The following is an 8,867-nucleotide window of genomic DNA, read 5'->3' on the forward strand; positions in this document are numbered from 1 at the left end:
TGCTGTGTCCCACAGATACTGATATTTTGTTTATTCATTCTCAGTTAGTTTCAAAGGTGCTGGTTTCCTCTCTGTTCTAGTTGTTTAGCAGTGGTTTGTTCAGCTTCCTGCTGTTGGCATTGATCTCCACCCCCGACACCCATATTTTACTGTTGTCTACCTTCATGGCATTGTGGTCTGAGAGAAAACTTGGTATGTTTCTATTTTTGTAAATTTATATATGCTTTATTTATGACCTAGTATGGGATATATTATGGAGAATGTCCCATGTGCATGAGAGAAAAATGTCTATTTGATGTTTAGAGGGTGGAGAGTCCTGTGTATGTCAAATAATTCCAATCCTTTTAATTCCTCATTTAGGACTCTTGATTCTTTAAAAGTATTCTTTTTTATCTTTTGAATGGCAAAAGCAGAGTTTTCAAGTCCCCCAATACTACTGTGTTTCTTTCCATGTATTTCTTTAGATCTGTGAGCAAAAGCTTTATAAATTTTATTGACCTTTCATTTGGTACATATATATTGTAAGTTATTAATTCCTGATTTTTTGACTTAATAAAGTTTTTATTTTTCAAAATGTACAGTTGGGACCTGCTCATGCATCTTCCCCTGCAGCTGGGGTTTCCCCACCCTTGGTGTTTCTGGTGTAAATTACTTAAGCTCTGTGCTTTGAAACCAGCTTAATAAGTCCTTTACTAAGGAGTTCCTGAGGGGCAGCTATGGCCAAGGACCCCCCCGAATATTAAGCTTCTCAGATACAACAGCAGGGGTGATAAGCTTATAGTATGGAACTTCCTTGCAGAGCTTGTCGTAGGTGGCTTTGTCAAACAAGACGAGGTTATTGAGCTTGTCCTGAACTTTGCCTTTGGATCACTTCTTCTTTTTCGCCTTGCCCCCAGATTTGTTCACAGGGTCTTTGTCTTTCTTGGCTGACTTTCCGGAATCTTTCTTTTTCTTTTCGTCTTTGGGAGGTATTGCGAAACTCAGAGGGCAGCAGGCAGCACCGCAACCACGCTAAAATGTCGGACAAAAAGTAATTCCTGATTTTTAATGAATAAATCATATGTCTAATCACTGTCTTGTGATTGAATGCTATTTGTTCTGTTATAAATATGATTGTTCCTGTTTGGGTTTTTTTCTTTTTTTGGTTTTATATTTATCATTGTCTTGTAAGGTTGTTGCCCGCTCTCATTATGAACCTTTTATTTTTTTATTCTGTGAATTTTGGTGTGTTTCCTATGGGCACAAATAGATGAATTTTGTTTCCTGATCCACCCAGCCATTGCCTTTTGGTGGGCAATTTTTGTACATTGACACTTAGAGAGATTATTGATATAGAATGCTGTGTTGCTATTTTTCTCTGTATGGGTTTTAATTGTTGTTATTATTTTGTTGTTGTTTTTTGCTGCTATTTTGTTTGTTTGTTGTTTGCTATTGGGCCTCACCAGCTATTCTCAGTACTTCTGGCTATGTTTCAGGAATCATATCTGAGGGGGGACCATTGGGGATGCTGAGGATCAAACCATTGTCAGCTGTTTGTAAGGCTCCCTGCTGTACCAAGGAGGTTAATTGGTTTTTAAAGTGAGCATTTGCATTTTAGAGGTGGCTTTTTGGTAATTCTTTCAGGTGTGTTTCAGTTATAACAAATGCTTCCAGCTCTTGTTTATCCGAGGATGTTTTAATCTCTTTCTCTAATCTATGTAACAACTTTGCAGGGAAGTAGACTATAATCTCTCTAATTCCTCTTTTCCTTTCTATTTTCCACTTCTTATGGAATTCATATAATTTGGAGATAATTCCTCTTTCTGTCATCCATTAAATATCTTACATTCTCTTTCTTTTATTTCTCTTTCTTGACACAAGCACACTTGGCTATGCTCAGGGATTACTCCCAGCTCTGCACTCAGGTATCATTCCTGGCTGCTCAGTGATGTTGTGGGTCCCACATGGGTCAAATTTGTGCAATACAAATGCCCTATCTACAATATTATACCCAATCTCCCATACTTTTCTCTTTTTTGACAATTATAACTGCTGGCTTGTATTTTGTCTTGTATTTTGCTGTTACAATTCTCTGCATTCAGAATTCTGTTGCTGTGATTGCTATTGTATTCATCAGCTCCTTCAATTGCATTTATCTATCAAAGTATTCTTTGTTACTTGGAATTAATTTTTCTTTGAATTGATTAGATTTCTCTTCCATAGGGAACTTAATCACTGATTGCTTAATTTGCATTGCCATCACATGCAGTTTTGATTTGAGATCCTCCTAATCCAGGCTAGAGACATTTGAGAAACTCAAAAGTTTGGCTTACCATTCACAACCTCATGACTGAGCTCCACAGATACACTAACCTGAGGAAAATTTGAGTTATATTTTTAATTTTTAGTCAGAATATTCTGGGCCTTCTTGGAGTCCGGTTGGGAGACTTCCATCTCAGTATTTTGGAAGCCCTGGAAGTTACACCCACTTTCTACTGCAGTGGCTGTGTAAACTCATCTACTGTCACATTCCAGAGACTCATAAGTAAATTTCAAAAGAGATCAATTAATTGCAAAATTTCTCTACTACCCAGTCCCAGCCAAAAGGTTCAGAGTGATCCTGGGGGGTGGGGGGGATGGGCCAAGTTCTCACACTACCAAAGCCCTGGCAGCCCACAGCCATACTCACACCCTCTGCCATGCCTCTGGCCCAACTGTCTAATTAAATATTATTCTGGCTTTTCTGGTGTGTGTGACTGCATTCGCCACTGTGCAACATCTCCAAATTCTACAATACTGACATCCCAATAGAATCATGCCAGATTAAAAGGGAATGTAACACAGAAGCCAACAAAACATCAACTAACAAAAGCATTAACATGGAAGGCTAACTTGCAACAACAACTTAGTAAATTTTCAGACCAGGACTTAATGTCCCCCTGTTAGGGTCCGGAGTCAGCCACCTCTCAAGGACAGAGAACAGAGCCAATAATGCAAATCACATAGCGAGGTTTATTGTTCCAGCTAGCTGGCATCCAACTATCTGCCCAATGCAGCGGGTTTCAACAAGGACCCCAAGCACTAGATTCAGCAAGTGCTTATACTTTCATTTAAGCAAGTAGGCATTACTCAGCAATTTTCTATTACCTATAGAGTACATATTTTTTGGAGCAGAAGGAGCTAGTTCAAAGCCAGAGTTTCAATTCTTTAATTTATTTTTTCCAACTATGATTTATAGTAGCTACTGCCAGAAGAAAACAGAACTTGATTTTCAATGATAAAGACATTTACTCCATAATCAGACATAACACTAGTTAAAGTTTATTTCCTTAATTAAAGACTTTGGGCTGGAGTGGGCTGGAGCAATAGCACAGCGGTAGGGAGTTTGCCTTGCATGCGGCCAGCCCGGCTGAGCCTGGTTTGATTCCTCCGCCCCTCTTGAAGACCTGGAAAGCTACCGAGAGTATTTCGTCTGCACGGAAAAGCCTGGCAAGCTACCCATGACGTATTCAATATGCCAAACACAGTAACAACAAGTCTCAAAATGGAGATGTAACTGGGCCCGCTCGAGCAAATCGATGAACAACGGGAGGACAGTGGTCAGTGGACAGTAGAATTAAAGACTTTAAATTCACAAAGAAAAAAAAACAATAGAACCACATGGAAAATAGGAAAATATACTTTAAGTTCATAAATATCAATAACTGTTTTAAAAGAAATGATAAAATTCCCTCCAAATTGCTAAATATTGAGAAAATTTAAGTATTATTAGCCATCTTAAACTGGGAGCATTTGTAAAATCTTCTACCATACATGAATACCATATGTTATGTACCTGCATCAACAAATAATAAGAATCTGTTTTAAAGCATGCACTCATTATAGTAGAATTAAATTAGTAGCTGATTACTGGAAATAAGAACATTCCAAATATTTGAAATAACTTATAACAAAGAGTTAGTTGTAAAATAGTAAATTTATTTATTTATTTATTTTTTATTAGTGAGACATCATGAGGTACAGTTACAGACTTACAAATTTTTTGCTTGGGTTTCAATTATAAAATGATCAAATACCCATCCCTCCACCAGTGCCCATTTCCCACAACCACAGATCCCAGTATCCCTCCCACCCCCCATCTCCCCCATCCCACCCTGCCTAGGTGGCAGTGCATTCACACTAGAAAAGATTTTAAACTTAATATAAATGAAAACATAATATATCGAGTCCCCTAGGGCCTTTCCCAGAGAAACTCAATCGAGACCGAGATGTGCAGGCCTGATATTTGGTGCTAGAGCAATGTCTGGGGAGTTGGTGCTGTGAAAACTAACTCCATTGTTCTAGGGGGATATGTGGTGCTGAGGTAAATCATGTACTCCTGTATTTTCAGATATCTCCTGAGTTCAACATATCACGTTTTTATTTTTGAAGTAAAATAGCTTTTTTAATTTATTAATCACGCCTGAATAAATACATTGCCTTTATTTTACACAGCTGTAGGATAACACCGTTCTGTCCTTCCTGCATAGCCTCAGGAACAGTTGATAGTTGATAGTTTATTGATAATTTATTGGACTGAGGAAAAGAGAAAAACACCTTAAGGAGATATTTTGCCTGGGGCAGTCAGGAAGGGCTTTAGAATACCTTTTAGGTGGGCCCTCTGGAATGGCTTTCTTATGTTGATTTGGCTACCTGACTGGGTGGAGTGTCAGCCCAGACTGCAAGGGATTTGAAGAGACAAGGGAGTGGGAGAGAGAGAGCAGGGCTGCAAGATGGGCCATGGAGAGACTAGCAAGGAGAACATGTGCTTGAGAGAACCTAGGCCCTCCATAACATAATTCTTCTATGGGATAAACTTCCTTGTAATAAACTGCTACTAAGATCAAATGGCCTGGCCCTCTTCTCTTCCTTTATCTTCCCTTGGCCAACAGCCGTCCGGATCCAGGCCACACACAGCGGCTCTAGGGCACCAAACTCTAGGGCACAGGATGTGGGCGGTGAGATAGAGCCATCCAGAGAGCCTGCAAACACACAACCCTCTGCATGTTTAGTTTTTTACACACAGCCAGACGCCATTCAAAGATAAAGTTTTCCCTTGAAGTGGATTTTGATGCTGGCTGTCTATTTATGGCATATCATTATTAAAAGTGGCTTCAAACAAGAATTAAAATGGAAAGAAAGAAAAAGAAAAAAAGAGAAAAGTAAAAAAAATTACTTAGAAAAATGTGTGGGGAAGAAACTGGCCCACATCCAAAAGAACAAAAGAAACCAGTATTGGCATGGATGTAGCGAGAAAGGGACTCTCCTTCACTGCTGGTGGGAATGCCGACTTGTCCAGCAAAACAGTGTGGACGATTCTCAAAAAATTAGAAATTGAGCTCCCATTTGACCCAGCAATACCACTCCTGGGAATATATACCAGAGAGGCAAAAAAGTATAGTCGAAGTGACATCTGCACTTCTATGTTCATTGCTGCACTATTCACAATAGCCAGAATCTGGAAAAAACCTGAGTGCCCAAGAACAGACGACTGGTTAAAGAAACTTTGGTACATGTACACAATGGAGTACTATGCAGCTGTTAGAAAAGATAAAGTCATGAAATTTACATACAAGTGGTACTACATGGAAAGTATCATGCTAAGTGAAATGAGTCAGAAAAAAAGGGACAGACATAGAAAGATTGCATTCATCTGGGGAATATTAAATAACAAAATAGGAGACTAACACCAAGAATAGCCAAGATAAGCACCAGGAGGTTTACTCCATGGTTTGGAGGCCATGCTAGGTCGCTTGTTGGGTAACATTGCTTTGTCCTTCAACAAGAAGCTTAGGTTTATCTGGTTATACCCATCAATCTGGTTATACCCATCACAGTGCTCCTGAAGCACTTCCACTTCCATTGTGTTTATCTGTAAACAGTCTTCCCTATGCTCTCCTTCCCACCCAGATAATCTGCTTTCCCCTTAATCAGACTTTGTTAATTTGTAAGATCATTTCATTTCATTTCATCATCCTGTTATTCGTTGATTGCCTCGAGCAGGCCCCAGGAACGTCTCTTTCGTCCTAGCCCTGAGATTATATTCAAGGCTCTTTAGGAGAATGAGACCCATCATTGTTACTGGTATTTGGCATATTTGGTACGCCACGGGGAGTTTTCCAGACTCTGCCCTGTGGGCAGGCTACATTCAATAGCCTGCAAGTTTGTCCAAAGTAGGAATGAGATAATAAGATGTCATAAAAAGATGTCCTGATAAGATGTCCCACGGCCGCATTTGCGGTTCCGGGCCAGGTGGTGGGTGTGACCCCCGCCTACTGGGATTTGGAGGATCTGGGTGGAAGATGATCGACTCCAGTCCGAGTAGGCTTGGAGATCTCGGCCCCGGAACCCGCGTGGCTTTGTCCCTCTGCCAGTACCTTCATGTGTGCGGAGAGTGGTCTCAGCATGGTGGTGGCTGGTCCTGGAGGTCTTTGGCTGCCGGAGCCCTGGTCGGGGCGGGGAGGAAAGCTCAACCTGCTCCCCTCCAAGGGGCCTCGGCGAGGAACAGCCAGGTGCGGGGGCAGAAGACTGTAAGATCAGTTTACCAGAAATCTATGATTTTATATGTATGAGTGAAATATTGCCTTTCTCCTCTCCTTATGCCTTATGAACAGTTTACTTTAAAGTAATATCCTTTTTGTATAGATACAGGAAGACCGTTAACATTATGCTTTGTAATTTAGGATTTGATTGGCCTTGAATATTATTCACTCCCGGGCATCTGCTTTCTCGACTTAAGCCTCAGTTGCCCTTAGTTCCTAACACCCCAAAAGCAGGGTCCTGATGAGGGACTGAATGGACCCAGGGCAAGCAGTGACCTACCCTGGCAGCGAAATGGGCCAGGCCAAAGTGTCACGATTCTTAACTATAAGTTAAGAGTTTGATCATAGACAAATGCTGTCATGATCCAAAGGTAACGACAAGACTAGGATCCTTCTAGCGGTGGGAAAGACTATCTGGCCTGAGCACCATAGTCTGAGATCGAGATGGCCCTAGGAGAGCAATTCTATAAGTTTAAGATATTTCTTACTGTATCCATACAAGGCCCTCCCGTTGATCGTCGATTTGCTCGAGCGGGCCCAGTAACGTCTCCATTGGAGACTTTGTTGTTACTGTGTCTGGCATATCAAATACTCTCGGTAGCTTGCCGGGCTCTCCGAGAGGGGCGGAGGAATCGAACTCGGGTCGGCCATGTTGGCCGCTTGTAAGGCGAACGCCCTACCCGCTGTGCTATCGCTCCCATACAAAATGATTTATATTATATTCTTATATGCTTGTCGGACAAGAAGAGGAGAGGCACGCCCATGGGATTATGCTCTAGGGTGGGTCCTCCTGCTGAGGAAGGATCTGTGCTAGGAGCAGTCTTCCCTGAGGCTAAGATTTCTACCCCTATTGATTTCTACCCTTATTGATTGTGACCACACCTATGTGTAATTGTTTCCCCAATTCCTCATGGAGAAAGGATTTAACTGTACTGTAGGAGTGGGCTAGGGGCAGAAGGAGAAGAGGAGGAGAGACAGAGAGAGACAGGAGCAGAGAGAGAGAAGGAGAGAGGGAGCAGAGACAGAAGGAGAGAGAATCAGAATAAACTACGACTAATACCTACCAGCCTGGCTCTCGTTCCTTCCTCCACCTGACCATCGCCATCGACCTCTCCATGGTGGGATAAGGGTGAGACTACCGAATGCGGGTGGCTGGAGAGATAGAGTCACCGCTGTGTGTGTGCTGCGCCCCTCTTTGTGTGAGTTTACACAACTGGCACGAGCCTCCAACCGGTACACAACTAAAGGTAAGAATAGCGTTTGGTACACCCCGACTCTAGAAAGTTTAGTGAAAGAACTAAGATTTTGTGGTGCGGTGAATTAAAGTGCTAGCCGTACTTCCCACTAACATGGGACAAAAACAGTGCTGAGTGAAGTCTCTTCAAAATGTTTCACGCCAAGGTGAACGTGGCCAGTTTTTCATTGAATTGATTAAGCATTTTGCAAGGAGAACTGGACATCGTATTTCTCGGGACCAACTCCGGTCCTGCCTAAAAACTGTTTATAAATATCATCATTGGTTTCCAGATAAGGGTACTTTGGAGCCTAAGGTTTGGGAAAAGATTAAGAGTAATGTATTCAAGGAATTTAAAGAAGGGGCTCAGATCCCCAAACAGTTCTGGGTAACTTGGGAAATTGTTAACTCCATTCTTAAGGCTTTGGAAGATACCTCGGAGGAGGAGGATGTTAGATATACTATGGGAGGCTTTCCTCCAGAGTTAAACAGAGAGGATTTTAAGATCAAGGATGAAATTAAGAAAGTTCCTACTACTGAGAGAGCCATACCTTCGGCTCCTCCCATACCCAAGCCTAGGAAGAAGCCTGATGCTCAATGCTTGACTGCTCCTATACCCAAGCCCCGAAAGCAGCTCAAGGCGTTTCCAGTACAAACACGTTCTCAGAGCCAAAATCTCTCTGCCAGTAATGAATTAACTTTCCCTACTGATATCAAGCCAGAGAAACCTCTATCCCCACCTCCTCTGTACGACTCTACTTCTAGTACTTCAGAGGAAAGTGATGCATATGATGAGCCAGCTACCACTTCCTCAGATTTTGAGTCTGAGAGCGGCATCGTACAGGAGGCTTCTCACAGGAGCCGCCACTCAGCCAAGAGGCCTCCAGGCCGCTCGGGACGTGCTCCCGATAGAAGCTTACAGCTGAAACCTCTCAACCGTAAGTGGTCAATCCCACCCAGACCCCATGAGCTCCGTCTCTTCTTTCCCACCCAGCTAGAGGAGAATCAGTCTCCATCTTATGAAGGATTAAGAATGGATTCACTCAGTAATTTCAAAAAGGCCTGTGCCTTGT

At 42.1% G+C, this 8,867-nt stretch overlaps 1 pseudogene; it reads right to left on the reverse strand.

Annotated features, from left to right (window-relative positions):
- Positions 1 to 592: 592 nt before the first annotated feature.
- On the reverse strand, positions 593 to 8,631 carry LOC130036710 (40S ribosomal protein S25-like; annotated as a pseudogene).
- Positions 8,632 to 8,867: the final 236 nt, after the last annotated feature.

This window comes from Sorex fumeus, unplaced genomic scaffold, assembly GCF_029834395.1.
Source record: "Sorex fumeus unplaced genomic scaffold, SorFum_2.1 ptg000065l, whole genome shotgun sequence".
NCBI lineage: Eukaryota > Metazoa > Chordata > Mammalia > Eulipotyphla > Soricidae > Sorex > Sorex fumeus.